The sequence below is a fragment of the Vidua chalybeata genome, chromosome 14, assembly GCF_026979565.1.
Source record: "Vidua chalybeata isolate OUT-0048 chromosome 14, bVidCha1 merged haplotype, whole genome shotgun sequence".
In the NCBI taxonomy this organism is placed as follows: Eukaryota; Metazoa; Chordata; class Aves; order Passeriformes; family Viduidae; genus Vidua; species Vidua chalybeata.
In genome coordinates, this window is record NC_071543.1 from 8806053 (window position 1) to 8822809 (window position 16757).

Consider the following 16757-nt stretch of genomic DNA (forward strand, 5'->3'; position numbering starts at 1 on the left):
AGTGTTTGTGTTCATCCCACAGAGCACTTTTTCTGTATCAAAAAGCAAATTAATCTGTCACTGAGACTAATCCTACTTATCTCAAGAGTAAACACAATTTTTAAATGTAGAGGGGCTATTTGAGATGATTTTTACATTCTGAGTCAGAATGTCAGAATAAATGTTTGCATCTGTTTTGTTATAGTTTTTTCTGTGAAAATCAAGTGACTACTTTTGACCCAGGTGATTTTTATATGAGGAAAAAAGGTGGACAACATTAATAATATAAATAATGATCTAGAAGCCTTTCACTTCCAACGGGCAATTTTTTTTGTTTTCTGATTTGGAAGTGGGGCAGACAGAAAATGTGATTTATGCCAGCAGGTGAATCCATCTGTCATCCCAATCACTGTGGACTTTGCTTCTCTTTCACAACTGAGTAATCCCTTCCAGGCCAGGGAAGACTTGGAGAAGTAGACAACTAGAGAGGCAGCTGCAAAACTGCAGAAGTCTTTATTTTATGCAAAAAACCCCAACAGTTTTCAGCTTTTCTTGAACTCTTGGTTCTCCAGTAATTCAAATGAAGAGGCACTGGTCTAGTACATCAGTTAACCTGGTCTTGTACTGATAAGACTCCACAATTGATCTGCTGGGACACCTTGTCTGGTACGGGGTCTGTGAGTGAGGAAGATTTTGTGAACACAGCTCAGTTTCAGTGCAGTTCCTGAGCAGACTATTAGACAGTGGCTCACTGCTTAGGGAGCCCATCTTCTGATTTCTCTGGACAACACAGGAGGGTTTATATTCCTGTTTATATACAGGAACACAGGAACTGTTTATATTCCTGTAGTTTCTATCAAATTCCAGTGACATGCATAAAAATAATTAGTGAAATAAATACTCAGGTGTCGATGCTCTGGCAGGAGGTAGCCAAGGGAATCGTCTGTGTGCAAAAGGATGATTTAAGTTGAGAGCATCTAGAGGAATAATTGATGCCAAACCTACCATTACCATGGATTTGGGCATAATTAGTTTGGATGAAAATAAAATACTGTCATCAAAAATAATAAATTGAAGCATAGTAGGTAATTCAAGAGTCAGAAGCCTTTATCAAAGATGTTTGAGGAAGGTGTTTTGATCCTTATATGCTGATTATGTGACTTGATGCACTTGCTCTGTTTGGTTTGCACTACAGCTAGGGACAGACTCTGTACTGCAAGAAAATTATCCTGACTCTCTCAGCATTAGCAAGCTTGTTTGTTGTGTTGTATTTGGAGAGCTCTACAGTGAAACAGCCTTTCTGACCTGTTACTGTGTTGGGGATTTCATGTGTCTCCTTTACAACTCACTTTAAGATTGGCTTTTATTTCTGGATCTGCTACTAGTTTTTAAAGGCTCATGTAGCCACTCTTTGTTCTGAGCTTTTGTAACTGGCTCTGAACTAACCTCAATTTCTTGGTATTGCCCTTTCATTGGTACGTATTTTGAACCTCTTTCCCTTTACCCAATGGACCAGGCTTTTCTTTGACTCTGTTCCCTGCTTGCCCTGCAGGTTTTTTGTCTTCTATAAAGGGAAACCCACTGCAGTCATGTGGTCCCCTAATCCCCTGGAGAACATGTGGTTCACCCAGGGTGTGTGTTGTAGACTCACTACAGTGAAATTACAGACTTTATTCTTTCTCATGTGTTTAGTAATAGAGATCTTCAGTTCATATTTCTGCATCAGCCACAGTGCTGGTTACCACTGGTTACCCCACCAATGTTTTGGATGTCTGGTGAGCATCCTGGGAAGGTACCCCATGGCAGCTGGCTCTGTAGGATGCAAAGCAACCTTACAGCTGCTAAATTAACACCTACTCTTTTATTTTGCAGGCTGGAGGGAGATAAAATGACTGTGGTTAAAGTGTAGGAGAGTTGACAATGAATGGACTGATGTGTGAGGAGGAGACAGCCTTCCCAGTTCACTGCAGAAATGGCTGAGGTGAATTGAAGCCAGCAGCATGGCATCCTCATCCCTCTTCTGATGGCCACTGATGCAAACTGAGCAGTCCAGGGAAGCAATGGAAAGGAGCTGCCCCTATAGGAAACTTGTGTGCAAGATGCTTGTTCACAGGGGAGTAAGAAACTAAAAATATACTGGAAAAATGAGTGGGACAAAAAAGAATTTGAGAATTGGAAGGAAGAAGCAATTGAAAACAAATCTGTTCCAAGGTAAGTGTGATTTTCACTCCAACCATCTTCACTCTGCTTGAGGCTGTGTTTTCACCTGAGTTTACCAGCATTCTCTATGTTTTTCTGCAGTGAGCTGCTGGCCTTTCACTTGATAGCAAACTCGCTGAGCAAATGGCCCAATGCCTTCTGCTGAGCTGTGCCAGCCTCTCCTGGTCCAAGGCCTGCCTGTGTGCTGGGTTCAGGGGCCAGGCTGACTCCCTGCCAGCTGGCTGACTTGGGAGGTTCCAGAGCCCTGTTCTAGGGGCACATCCAGCATTGCAGCAATATGGGAATCAGATGCACTGGGGGGTGATCCTCACTTTCACCATCAGCCTATAAATATGTCAGGTGAGTAACAGTGTATTACAAAAGTGTGTCCTTGAATACACTGGCAGGATGACTTTCTGCTAGAGTCCTCCAGGAACAGGCTGAAAACACCCCTGGCACTGTGGGAAATAGTAAATGGGGATGGAAAGTGGCCAAGGGAGTGAGAGTCCCATCCAGCTGGACAGCCTCAGTTCTCCAAACAATCCAGCTCTGTGCATGAATGAAGCAAGCAGTGTCCACCCCTTCTACTGAGGCTTCTTCTCATTAGCAGGTCACCAATTATTTCTGACTGATCAACAGAATTTCTTCCAGGCTGCATAAATTTAATGTGGCCTTTTGTTCTGCTGTGTGGCTACTTCTTCCAAGGGGCATCTCTTTATTGCTGGAGCAGATCATGGAGGCAGCACTGCTCCAAGGAGAGGGGAGAAGGAGGAGGTCTTGCACAGATAGTCTGCCTGGGATTTAGATAGTGAGAGGCCAAAAGAAATTGTTTAAAGTCTGGCCTAGTAAATGACTTTATATAAACTCTTGATTAGGAGCTGGGTCCTCAGACACTAAGTGTCAGAGTGATTGCCTGGTACCAGGTTCTATTTATGCTGATAGAGGAGGTGGCTCAGATATATTTCCTTTTTAATTTATATTTTGCTGTTTTCTATTTCTGAGAAATGAATTAAGCAGAACCAAGGCCACTTAGGGAATGTGTCTGTGTGAGGCTGGAGGAAAATCTAGCTGGACAAATCTGCTAGTTCAAATTCATAGCTGTACTGAATTTGAATTAGGCCTTTCAAATATCTTGGTTTAAGCAAGCTGAAAAGGTAGGCTGGAGGAGCAGGACAGGGGGAAACTGGCTTTGTTCTCTCTGCTGACATCCTCTTTTGTACTGTGCACATGGTCAGGCACTAGGTGACAGACCTGGATTTACTGAGAAATCATCGATCCCAGAGAAAAGGAAATTTAGGGTTAACGCTGTCCTCACTCATGTGGGTCAAGGATTTTTAGATCAGTATTAAAAGAAGACCAGTGGTGTGAACACATGAGTGTGAATTTGCTTCCCAAGGCCTGGAAGGCATTTTTCTTCCTGCTGAGAAAGAACTTTGAGGAGGGCTGTGCACAGTGCTGCTGCCTGGTCCTTATGTACTGCAGCAGGGCCCACAGTCCCACAAAGCCATTACTTCACAGGGGTACCAGGAGGTGAAGATTTAAAATGAAAAGATTCTCTGAAATGCAAACAATGTGCTTTATAATAAGAAAGTATAAATTAACTAAGGAGAAGAAACTAGCATCTGTTGAAAACAGATTAGTGAGGAGTGTGCCTGTGGATGCCTGGGTAGTTTTACCAAGGAGTCAATTAGAGTCAATTATCATCCTCAAACTCCTCACCCTGGGTTTTGTATGCTTGCAGTGTGTCCAATTCAGCTTGTGCTGTTTCATGGGTTCACAATTTTCTCTCTGTGTCTGAAATGATATAGCTGGAGACACCAGGAAAGTGTCAAGCTTTAAGTATATGACAATTGTAATTCTTTTGACTGAAACCTGATTTGATTCAGTTGAAAATGACTTCAGTGTATTGGATTTACGGTTCATTTACCAAGTGCTGTAGATGTCAATACATTAGTGTAAACCTGATGCAGGTAGTAATTTGGTTTCTAATGAGGTTCCCCAGCAGTATCCAACTATGAAAAATGGGGCATTCTTCATTGGAGCACAAAGTGCACCTGCCTGATGGCAGATGTTGTCTGAGGCCCTGCTACTTTCACTTTCTGGGAAGAGTGTGGTGTTATATCTTGCTGTGGGCTTTAAAAGTGCCTTAAACTGATAAAATGTTAAAAGAACAGATTGGAAAGAATAAAAGATTGCTCTTTAGAAGTTCTGTTTTAATTATAGGTTTAAATTACAACTTTATCTCTTGCAGTCTTAATTGTGCAGTTGTTGCAGATGCAAAATTTCAGGCAGATTTAATGGGACTTTAAAGAGAAACCTTTTATTTTTATGGGACTGTGTGATCAGGTGTTCTCCTTACCTCCCCAATGCCTTCAAACCATTTCACTGAATGATCCTCCTGGTGTAGTATGGAAATAGGTGTAGTACAGAGAGGCCAGCACAGAGAAGGCAGTGATGTCTCCCTGTCCCCTGACCCTCCTCTTCCCTCTCTGGACATGAGATAAGTTTCAGAAAAGCAGCTGTAAAAAATATTGCCCCCTTTCAAGGCAAAGTGTGTGGCCAAAAGCATGTCAGGTCTCACAGTAGCTCTAAGTAGCCTTTTCCCTTTGGGAGAGACCCTTCTATGCTGGGCAGCCCACAGGCACATCTTCCTTCAGCACCTGTGCTCAAAAAATGCTTTTAAATTTTTTATGTGCTGCCAGGTAGCTTTTGTTTCGGCCTTTAGCTGATTTCTGCAGGTTGAGACATTACTGATCAATATGAGGTATTTGAGAGCCTGACCCCAGCAGACTGTGTTGGTGTGAGTAAGGATACAGAAGATATGTTCAGTCCTACACAAAGCAGCCTTTCACCATCTCTCAATTCCCTCCACATCTCAGCTGGAAATACAACTCCTTTTGCTCCTCTACTTAATTTCCCTCCTTTGCTGTTATTTAGCTGCTAAGTGCTACGTGCTGCAGTAGATAATGGAAGAAGCTATTCAGAATGAAATGGCGTGGCATTTTCTACCCTTTTGTAAACTATACAAAATAAAGATGAACTTTTCTGCCCATTTCAGCCAAGGCACAGCTTGCTGTAGGGTGCTGGCTCTTTACTTTCCCCTGGATCATGGCTGACTCCAGACAGCTGTGTGTTAGGAGCACACAGCTGTGTAAAAACCAGGGTCTGGGGGACTGCTTGCCCATGGTCACAGTTAAAAGTGTCTGTTTGGGGTGTGTCATCTCCAGAGAAGGAAGAACCATAAACTGAATTCATTAGCTGCAGAGAGGTGGCTCTGAGGTGGTGTGAGTGCTCAGTGCTGCAGTGTCTGAAAAGTGTCTGAAAAGACACTGCAGTCTGCAAATGCTGCTCTAGATGGGAGCCCTTAGGAAAATTATTCCAAGGTACCTTTTAAACCAAATGATCAAATTCTCAGTAGACTTGTTTCTTCAGAATTTAAGTGACAAAAAATCATAATAAGCTTTGTTTTCCCTTGGGAATTAGTACGCTTCACTTGAATCAGGGGTACTTTTTAATTCTGAGTGAGAGTGTCCAAAGACTTAATGCAGTTTAACTGAGCCTTTCAATCTGTGTTTTTCAGATCTGCTTAGTTTCCTTAACAGTGCACTGGTCTAGGCAAATCTCAAGTTTTGTGCTCCTCTGCTTCCGAGAGAATTTCTCTTCTGAGGTGCTGACTTGGTGGCAGACAACAGCTGCCAAGCAGAATTTACAGGCAGGTTGTGTGTGTCAGTTTTATTGTCTCATTTTCTATATTCATGTTTAATGAATCCAGATATGATTAATAGAATGGGCATACCCAACTGCTAATCTAAAATCAGAAAAACTTACCTGATGGAGCCTCAAAAGGTGGAGTTCACACCTCAGCACCTTTCTCAGCTCACCTCTCCTGCCCGGGAGGGAGGAGACACAGCCCTGTGGCAGAAGAAGGCGCTGCCTGCCGGGTCACGTTTCCTGCAGGATTTGCAGCAAACAGCATCTTTCTACCACCACTGTAGATATTTGTGTGGCCACCAGGTAGCAGTAACACCCGCACAATATTTTGCAGCAGCCAGGACCTCAGCCTTTGGTTATTTTGTGTCCTCATTCGTTTGTTCCTAGGTCTGAACTTGTAGCACTGTGAAGATATGAGAGGGCAGAAGTACCAGCTCTGCCATCTCCTAATGGTCTAAAGTCCAAATCAAGGTCAAAACAGTCACAGAGTTATAATATATAAACTCGTGTGAAGGCATTTTTCTTCTCTTCCACTTTCTGCTTCCATAATTCCTGTTTTCTAGGCTTTTAGGAAGCTACAAACAAGTTGGTGGGTTTTCAGTCAGGCTGCTTTAATAATGGTGTGAGTCTGACACAACCTCAGGTTTCCAAGCTCTGGAAATTTAGAATAAAGACCCTTGTTGTTCATGTCTGAGATCTGGCAATGCTGCTTATTCCCTTCTGGTCCCTTTTATCATGCAGCTTGACAGAAATATTTTGTTTGTTATTTTAAAAAATGTGTTTGTTAAAAGTTAATATTTTTTTCTTGTAAAGACTCATCCATCCTGGTATTACATTAGCAATTCTACTTTGTTCTTCTGTGAATCAAGTTTCAGTTTACAGGTACATCTGCTTTCCATTCCACAGCTTAAAGAAAGTCGTCAAAAAAATCTTAAAACCTACTTAATGAAGCCTTTTAAATGCTCATCCTGCACTTTTGAGTGAAGAGCAATTTATATTTCATAAAAGTAGAAGCTGAGCTGCAAGCTGTAAGTAATTATCATATAATTAAATGTCTACTATGAAAGAAATGAAAACTCAGGCTTCTTGGGAGGCTTCCGTGACTGGTTTATGCAATCACAAATTAAATTACATTTCTTTACCTTATGAATGTTCTGGAGGTACATTAATCTAGTTTGGAGGTGCACCTTAGAGACTGCTAAGCTGTGTTAAAAGGGGAAGGGAGTTTATCAAACCAGTGAGTTCCATGGGCCAAGAAGAAGAACGCATAAATATCTGTGATGAGTTCTGCAAATGTGATTGTGCTTTTCTTGTCTGGAAATGTTTGCAGCTGATAATGAAGAAAACCCCTATGTGAGCAGCAGTTTAAGTGAACTGCTGTGGTGTTGGAGTGCTGAGTTCAGTGCATGTGGTCTTTCTCTGCAGGAGAGAAACATATTGTCCATTCTTTGAAAGTGAGGTGGGGGGTGTTGGGTATCAGGAAATTTGGACAGAGGATTAACGCTTCATGTGTTTAAACCTCCTGTATGCTTAGCTGGGAAACCCCTTCCACCACCCAAAGGGCAATGAATTTGTGGGAGGCACATCTGCTGGAATGCTGAAGGAAGGAGCCTCAGTTCTGTCTGTGAACACTTCCTGTCATTTCACAGGGACCAGCTCTGCTTCTGTCACTGCTCATGGGAATGACAGATGCACTGAAGAAAATGTCATGGTGAGAAAAGTGATGAAGGAGTAGCACATCAACAGGTGCACTTTGTATTCTTGTATATAGTTGGCATTTTAGATGATACATGGTTCACTTTCACCTGAATGTGGGAAAAGCTGAATTATTTAAAGACAGGAAGCCCTGAGTTGGAGCTGCTCTAATTTAAGGAGCTGCTGCCAAAACAGTCTGTCATGGCTTTTTGCAAAAGTGAGGGAAGAATTTTCCTGAACTGATAGAATTAAATAGCAGTTTCTGTATGACTTGGCTTAAAGAACTGGAAGAGTGAATGTTGCATCATATTTTTGCAAAGTATTTGACTTGCACAAAGCTCTACAACAAAAAGCACTGTTGTAGTCATGGCTGTCTGAGAAGCTCTGGTACTGTGCTGCTAAAGGGGCTTCTCTGAGATCAAGTGTCTCTACACCACAGGAATGTAATTTTTATCTCTTTGAATGAAGATAAATTTCATGGTGCCCTCGGTGTACAGTACAGTGATGGTTAATAATCTCAATTCACAACTATATGCTGCAGGGTGATGACAATGTAATGGTATTCTTTATGGTGTGTCAAGGGGACGTATAATTGGTGTTGGCTTTTCTTTTCCCTCTTTTTCCTAAGGTTAACTACTTTAACCTTGATTTCAGGCTGTATTTTTTTCTCACTGCATTTCTCCATTATACATTATTTGGTTTGGTTACAGTCACTAGACTTTAACTGCTCTGACATATTAATTTTTAAGGGCACAAATGACTTCATTAAAATAATGTCCTTCAGATAAGTGCACTTGGCATTGTGATTGGAAGTGGACTAAAGGAAATACGAAGCATCAACTCCTCTAAACTAAGAATTTATTATGGGAACCAGACCCAGTAGAATATGTATTTGAAATGCTTCTTCATTAACTTTTAGAAGCTCAGTGTGTAGCCTACATCCATTAATTGGTTAGGAGTTTCTTTTCTAATATGCATTTAGTCAAAGATTTGTTTAATGTTTACAGTCTCAATTATATGGAACACTGCTTTCTTAATATCACAGAGTCATAGAATGGTTTGGTTTGGAAGGGACCTTGAAGATCCCCTGGTCCCACCTCTGCCATGGACAGGGACACCTTCCACCAGACCAGGCTGCTCCAAGCCCCATCCAGCCTGGCCTTGAACACTCCCAGGGATGGGGTGACCAGAGCTTCTCTGGACAGCCTGGGCCTCACCTCCCCCACAGTCCAGAACATCTTCCTAGTTTCTAATTTAAACCCACTCTCTGTCTGCTTTCCCTTCTGCCAGATGCTTCTCTTCTCTCTGTGCTGGCTGTGAGTGCTGCCAGAGCCCTGTGTCCCCTCGCTTGTGCCTGGAGGGGATCCTGCAAAGCTGCCCCAGGGACTGCAGCTCACCTGGGGCTCCCAGGGCATCCTGCCAGCTCCTTTTGAGGTGCCCTGAACTGAACAACTCATCCCAGGTGTCTACTAATGCAACTGAAAGCTTTTAGCTGAGTGATAATTTCTGCTTACCCTTCTCCAGGGCTGTCCTTAGCTCTTGGAAGGGCTTTTAGAATTCTTCATTAATCAGCAAGTTTGTAGAAGTGCAATGCTTTGAGATAGTAATGGTCCTGTGAGCACAGAGCACGTCCTGACATCCAGCACCACCCAGCAGTGATTTCACCTCGTGCTGGAGGCCAGGGAGGGCCTGAGCCAGAATTACAGCCTATTTTTCCTGTCTCCCTCAGAGCCTCACAGCACATTTGATGAACACAGTGCACTGCTCTGGGGTGATGAGGCCCTGGCCACTTCCTTCATTTCTTCCAGAGCAGCAGTGTAAAATGAGGTATATAAATGCTGAGCTGCTGCAGATTAAAAAACATTTCCTAAAAAATAAAGTTAAAATTGAAGCTGACCCAAGTTAAAAAGCAATTTTCTGAGAATGCAAAGGCATAAAGGAAAGTGCCTTAGCATGATTTTAAGTGGGTCTCTGAATGTGGAAGATAGACAGCAGGAATAAAAGGACGCTCGCCTTGGTGGGGTGCTGTAGATGGAGAGAGCCCTAGAGTAACATGCTAGGAGCAAATTTCAATTAAATGAGCATACTTCTTGCAACTATTAAATTCTGCCTAGATAAATGGATTTTAGAAGAATATATGTATTTTTTGAAGCCATGAAGTCACTTGATAAGGTAGTAATAAATCTGTCAGAATTTCTGCTTTGACCAAAGCTTAGCTGTAATACAGGATTCATTTCAATACCTAAAGCCATTTTGGGGTGGGAAGAGACTTTCCCAGCTTTGGAATTAGATTTCTCTGTAATGGGTATTATGTTCTTGACCCCATATCACTGCCTTTGAGGAGCAGCAGTATTTAAAATCCTCTGTAATGCAATGAGCTGAGCTCCGTGTGTGCTGCGCTGTTTTAAGGCAGCACCGATGGTGGCCCTTGTTAAGGCACTGAACATGTTTGAGGTAAACACAGGGCTTTCTGCAGGATAATTAATAATTTAATCTCTGTGAAGGAGAGGCTTCTCTTCATTTATCCCAGCTAGTCTTTGATTTTTCTCTTCAGCCCATTTTAGCTGGCTTTCTCCCCTCCTCACCCACACAGGTTGCCTTTTATAAAACTTTAAGCTCTTTCAGCAAAGACCAGATTTTATTTCTTTCAGATTACAGTAAGCTTTTATTTCTTGTAAAAATTATTTATTTATTTTTTATTTCTTGTAAAAAATAATTGCAACTTACTGTAAAAGACATTCTCTGGTTGAACAGACCACCTTTTAAGAAAATGGCATGACAGAAGGCTGCCTGTGGCTGGTATGAAGTGGCTCCTGCTTTGCTGTGACCACCGTGGCCAGGGCTCTGGAGTCCCTGACTAACCTGTCAGTCCTGCTGTGAGTGTGCAAAGCTCCAGGAAATCCTGTGACAGAAACTCTGCATAACCCAGGGAGTGAGGGCAGGGAAATATTTCCCTACTTTATGTTTATCCTGTAACATGCAAGGGATTCAACAGTTTTAGCAGGTGTAGATTGCAAAGTGACTGACAAATATTTTGAATATATATTTTCAAAGTATTTCCCTTGACAAATTTAAATTGAGCTAACAATTCTTTTACCACACCAAACTTAATTGGCTATGGCACTGTTAGTTGGCTTTAAGTATTGCCCTTACTGTTCCTGGTAGTTGGAACAGTTGTGCTTTTGTTTTACAATTAATATTTCAATGAAAACTTGTAAGGTACTAGAGGCATAAATATTTAATATCTTCTCTCCATGTTTCTTTATTGCTAAGCTTGATGACAAGTTAGTGATTCAGACTGAAATGCAGATAAAACAGTAATGTGAACAGTTTAAATCTGCATTTTTCCAAAGCTCCTGTGGTCAAGATGACTGCATTCTAGCAAGAATATTGCTATTTAAGATTGTTTACCTCTACACTTCAGCTGAATGCTGCTGTATATGATAAATGAGGTAAATAAAGGTGCCTTTCGGGCCCCAATAACTGCACAAGAAACCTAATCATTCTCACTAACATAAAAATAATTTAACAAATGGAACAGTGGCATAGTAGCCTGGAAAGAAATTTCTGAATATGGCACCACATATGGCCAAGGTCTCTTCAGGCATAATTCAAACTTTTTTTTAAACTTCCCAGGTTTTAGTAGGTTTGTTTCATATTTAAGGTGGAATAAAACTTTGTGTTTCCAGGGTTTACTGTTGCTTTCCCAGAGTTTACCTAATTTTTGGTCTGGACGTGAAGCATTCTGATTTATTTTTCTCCCATGATAACTGCTACCACTTCACCAGGATGTTGAAATTTGTGGTGTTGTTCCTCAGACGAAGGCAGACTGTTGATATTAGGCTCAGATTTTCATCTCTTTAGAAACACAGCTGTGTCACTTTTACAAATGGAACAATGTCTTTAAAGGCAGGGGTTAGTTAACCCCTCTGTCCCACTCTCACTTCCTCCTCCTCCTTTCCTTCCTTCTCTGTCCCTCAGATGATGGATATTCTGAGCAGATAGAGATTTTCCTATTTAATAAGAGTCATCTTTGCACAAAACTGATGGGCTTTTCCTAACCAGGCCACTGGCACTTGGCTTTGTGTTTTTAACAGCATTACCATCTGAGGGAAAAAAAAGTGAATCCATTGCTTTGTTAGCATAATCTGAGTTATCTGCTGTGGAAATGTGCTTTGGTCTGAGAGAATTGGTATGAGATTTAACTACCTTTACTGCTTGTTTAAGCAGGATAAAAGTCTTGGGTGTCTGTCTTGAGTACACAGTCAGAGAGCACCAAACAGTTTTAATAAAATTTAAAATTCCTCTTCAAAGCACAGTTTAGTTGCAGGTTTTGTCTGTTTGTCTGAGGAGTCAACTTGTGCCCTAATCCACACTTTGATCCACTTTGTAAGCCTTTCTGTCTTGTCTTGCAGATGCCAAGGTACCTCCTGTAGCAATGCAAATGAAAATAGAGCTGATGGCAAATGCAACTTTATTAGAGCCTTGGGATCCTGAAGACACAGTTATCCCAAAGTCTACTGGCTGAACCACAACAAAAGCAAACATAAGAACCATCTGTGAGAGTGTGCCTCAATTCCAGCTGTTTGAATCCCATCAGTACTTGAAATACACGGCTGCTAAAATCTCCTTGGCCTCATTTTGTCTGAATTGCGAAGGAGGCTGGATGTTGCTGGTGGGTTTTTCACAACCTTCTTCAGACAGCTCCTGGCAGCTCGGGGGATGAGCTGTTCCAGGTGGAAAGGTGGATGTGCCATTACCAGAGCTACTTACAGCTGCAACTTCTGGTCCAGGTTCTCGCCTACCCGTGCACTTAAAATCACTTTCGTGCCCTAAAAGAACCAGGAGCCAGGTTTCATTAGCACATCGTGGTGCAAGCACAGATGGTGCATTTCAAAAGCAAACCAGGAAACACTTTAAAATAAATGAGGAGCTGTTAATCTCTCCTTTGGCGGCTCTTTTAACCACATGTTAATGGGGTTGGGCAGAGGCTGTGTATGGGCCAGATATTTCTGTCTTTGCTGTGATGGAGCAAATGAAGACAAAGCGGGGGTTAATGTAATTGTATCTATCCATCCAAGCAACAATATCCCTGTCTTTGAAGAGAAGGACTCGGAGCTTTCCTGATGAGCACCTCTGGTAGGAAGGCAGAGTGAGGCAGCAGCAAAAAATCCCGATGAAGCAGCATCAGCTCTGACCAGGCTGGGGAAAAGCTGTTTGGGAATGCCTGGGTGGTGGGGCACTGAGAGATGTTTTCAGGTGGCCACATTAGGAATCTGTCTCATTAGGGGGCACACGGCTCAGAATGGAGTTGTGGGTATGTTTGATGCTGACATTTTTCTGTCTAAGTCAAACCTGTTTATGGGAAAATGGCTAGTTTTAGTGAATACCCCATTTTGAAAAGGTTTTTTTAAAAATGTATTTTCAGTTCAAAGTGCATTTATAATTTGACATTTAAGTTAAAATATAAAACAAACCTCCAGATTTACTGAAAGTAATAAGGCCAAAGCCACTCTTAAGTAGTTTTAAAGCTACTAAAGCCTTTTTTGTCAATAAGACCGTTTTGTTTATTGGTTCAGTCTTTTAATTCAGTAACATTTTCTAGGGTTTGGCCTTCTTGTCTAATTGATGTGTATTTATTTAATTTTTGATTCTCAACATTTCTTTTAGGATGGCAGAGCAGGTTGTTTGAATGCAGCTGCTCTCAACCTGTCAGGGCCTGAAGGATGTCATGCCAGCCCACTGGCACTGGGTGGATCAAGGACACTGCTGAATTCTGGAGGGGTGACACTGTGCAGGAGGGGGACAGCACAGAAATGTGGCCTGGTCACTCTGCTCTGAAAAGGAGCTTCAGGATAGGCACTCTTCTTCTGCAGGGGGAGCACAGTGAAGCTTTCCTGCACTGACAAAACCCATCTGCACGTTGAGAGCCCATCAATACTGCCTCACAGGAAACCTTTGTGGTTTAACTGGGCAGCTCATAGCAACAAGAACAAGTGTGCCTATGAGTTTTGGGTTTGTATTTTTTGCAATTAGCAGATGAAATGGTGCTTGGAAGCAGCGTGAGCCTGAGTCTGGCTCTGTGTGCAGTTGTGGAGATGTGCTGTGTGAATGTGGAACAAGTGTGGGTCCAGGAGAGCTCCTGATGTCTCACTTGGCAAATGCAGGTGATTGGACATCCAGGACGAGCCTGTGCTCTTCAAAGGGCTCGGGGAACAAGTCTGAGTTCAGGTGTGAGTGGAAGAGAGAAGGTGGGGAGCTTGGTTTGGGTGGTGGCCCATGAGCACTGACTGCATGAGAACATCCTTTCCTCATCACAGCCAGTGTGTGAGTGCTCTAACAAACGTGGCAGCATGCCTGTTAATGAGACATCATTTTCTCATGGCTACTTTTATTGCTGTACTATTTTTTCTGTCCTTCTACACAGGATCTTTTAGAGGTATTTGCTTTGCATGTGGATTTTTTGCTGTTCTTCGGTGCATTGGCATCACACCTTCTGTGTGCTTTCCCCTAGGAATCCCATCTAACCAGCTCGTGGGATTTCCCCTGGACTGTAAACAGTTTCTTTTGCTCCTATTAGTTTGTTTGGAAACTTGGAAAGCTGGAGTAATAATCATTGGTGTCAAACTATTAGGGATTATTAAAAGGAGCACAGCAACGGGAGCTACAGATAATTCCTCATTCTGAAAATGAGCACGTCTTATGTTATTGCTGCAGTAATTACCTAAAAATACTGAATACTTAATTACTTCCAAGGTGTCAATCTTCATAACAGTTTATTAAAAGATTCTAATGGGTGCAGCAGCTGCTGCCACAAGCAAATCTATTTGTGGCTGAACCTGACATTCTGCTCTAAATATTATTCCACCTTGATCAACACTATTTCCCCATGTATATCTTGTTACAGCTGTAACAGATTGGGAAGGGAGGGTTAATCCAACCACAGTGGGAATTGCTCTGCTCACTCATGACTTCCAACCTCATGCTGCTAGAGCCAGTAGAAATGTTTGCAAACAATATCACAAAAAAGAACTTGGAATGGTTGTTTATGACCCTGGTATTGACTTATTGCTATTTCAGCTGTGCAAATGGCTGGTTGATTATTCAAATGTTCCTCTTTTGGGAATTTTCAGCTGGATGAGACTTGGTGGGAGGGAACAATATTCACCTGTGTGATGCAGAGAGGGAGCCTTAGGGAAAGGGCTGTGGACAGGGGCCTGTGCCGTGGTGCCACCCACGGCAGGGCTGTTCCCTGGGGCCCCAGGCAGCAGGATGTGAGTTAGAGCACATAATGTCTGTGAGTTACCAAGGCAGAATTCCTGCCTGTGCATTTTTATTGGTCTTCATTGCCAAAATGCCTGCTTGGCATTTTAATCAGGCAGCTTCACTCTGGAGCTCTGTGGAAATAGTGAAGTAGGACAGAGCATAGTTCAGAAATCTAAAATCAATCTCTCTCTTTTTTTTTTTTTTTTTCTGTACAGAAAATCTGTAAAAATACCCAAATTAATAAATATATGAACAGAAGCAACTTGAAGGCAATAGTCTCTAATAACAAGCTCTACCTTAACTTGATTAATATTGAAATCTGTTAATCTGTGTCTTCAAACCCTGTAGTGTTCCTGCCTTGCTCTTTTCTTTGCTTTTCTGTCTGTTTGAAAAATTTGCTACATCAGGTATTACTAAGAACTGCAGGACTGTCCTTTCTCCATTTCAGCAGCAGGAGTTTCTTGCCTTTAAAGCACAAGGGTGTGAGTTCAACCCTCCTACTTCTGCAATTTTTTAGAGGCCAAAACTGCATTACAATTTACTTCTTTAGACCTTGCAGTGTCCTTAGTGTCACATCAGTGACTGAGACAATGTCCTTTATCACCTTCTGGGCTGTCCTCCAAACATCCCTACACCTTGACCAAGTTAAGATTGGTTCCAGGTTTTGCTGTCTGCTTGGCTTTCTCCCACTGACTGAATTTGGGACAACAATAGTTTTGGCCCAACCAGAAAGATCTGGTTGGCTGACAGTGCAGAACAGAGTAAAAAATTCTGAGCAGCCTAATGAGAACACCTATTCTGATTTCTGGTAGTTTTCCATTCATTCTCTGAGCAAGTAACAGGTGTCTTGAGACATAAAGCTTGTATTTTGAAAACCTGTATTTTTCATTTATCACTATGGATGCCTCTCTGTACAGCCTCACTAAATCTTCAGAGCTGCCACACTGCATTATGCATGTGTGGCACTGTAGTTTGCAGATACTAATTTAACCAAATGTTCTTCTAAAAAATGCACTGCAAATCACGTTAGAGGAGGTGCCTGCTATGAGCAACACCTGAGTGGTGTCAGCAAACTGAGCTGACTTTGCACAGGTTTTTCTGGGTTAGCTGGCCCTTGTCCTTGCAGAAAATGACTAACACAGCACAGGGGTGTCTCGCTGGAGGGGAGCTGGGTTTTTGTTACATATGGGTATTGAGGTTAAAGTGGGTCACCCGAGGAGAGAAGCTGATATCAATGAGTGGTAGGCAGTGGGCTTTAATTCAGCAGTAGAGGGTGAGCATTAGGAGTTCTGCTGACTTCCATGAAGGGAGTGGTATCACTCATACGTGCAAATACTCAGGCTATGGATAGATGTGTATGGAAAATGAGAATAGTCATCAGCATTGATGTCCATGAAACAGAGGGGTGGGCAAAACTTCCCTTCACCTATAGACCACTAAGTTGTTTTGGTTTTTTTGCCCTTGAATGACTTTGGCTGAACTATGCTGAATTAAAACTTCTGTCAGAATTACATTTTTGACCTTCTTGTGGATTTTTCAGCACCTCAGATGTTACACAGACTGTGGCTGCTCTTCAGAGCATTCCAGGCAGGAGGAAAAATATCTCACTAGAAAATACTCCTTCTTAGACTGTAAAAATGATTAAAAATGGAAATATGACTTTTCAAATGTGTTTGTGTTCTCAGGGATAAATCTACTACTGAATTATTTCCTGGCATCCTCATCTGCATGGAAAAGGTTTGACTTTGGTGAGGGCTTTTTTTTTTTTTTTAATTTAGAAAATGTTAAAATAAAGCAGAGAATGAATTCAAAGCCAAGGAATAGAAACAGAGAAGCTTATAGCTTAGTTACAGCTTCCTAAAAGTTAAATAAAGAAAATGTGTTGTGATGGCTCACTGGCTTGTATC

At 42.0% G+C, this 16757-nt stretch overlaps 1 long non-coding RNA gene across 1 annotated transcript; it reads left to right on the forward strand.

Moving 5' to 3' along the window:
* The first annotated feature begins 1862 nt into the window (after positions 1-1862).
* On the forward strand, positions 1863-12213 carry LOC128795243 (uncharacterized). Its single transcript, XR_008433450.1, has 6 exons — positions 1863-2190; positions 2281-2538; positions 5759-5894; positions 6796-6917; positions 7539-7635; positions 12000-12213. It is a non-coding gene; the product is annotated as an uncharacterized LOC128795243 (long non-coding RNA).
* Positions 12214-16757: the final 4544 nt, after the last annotated feature.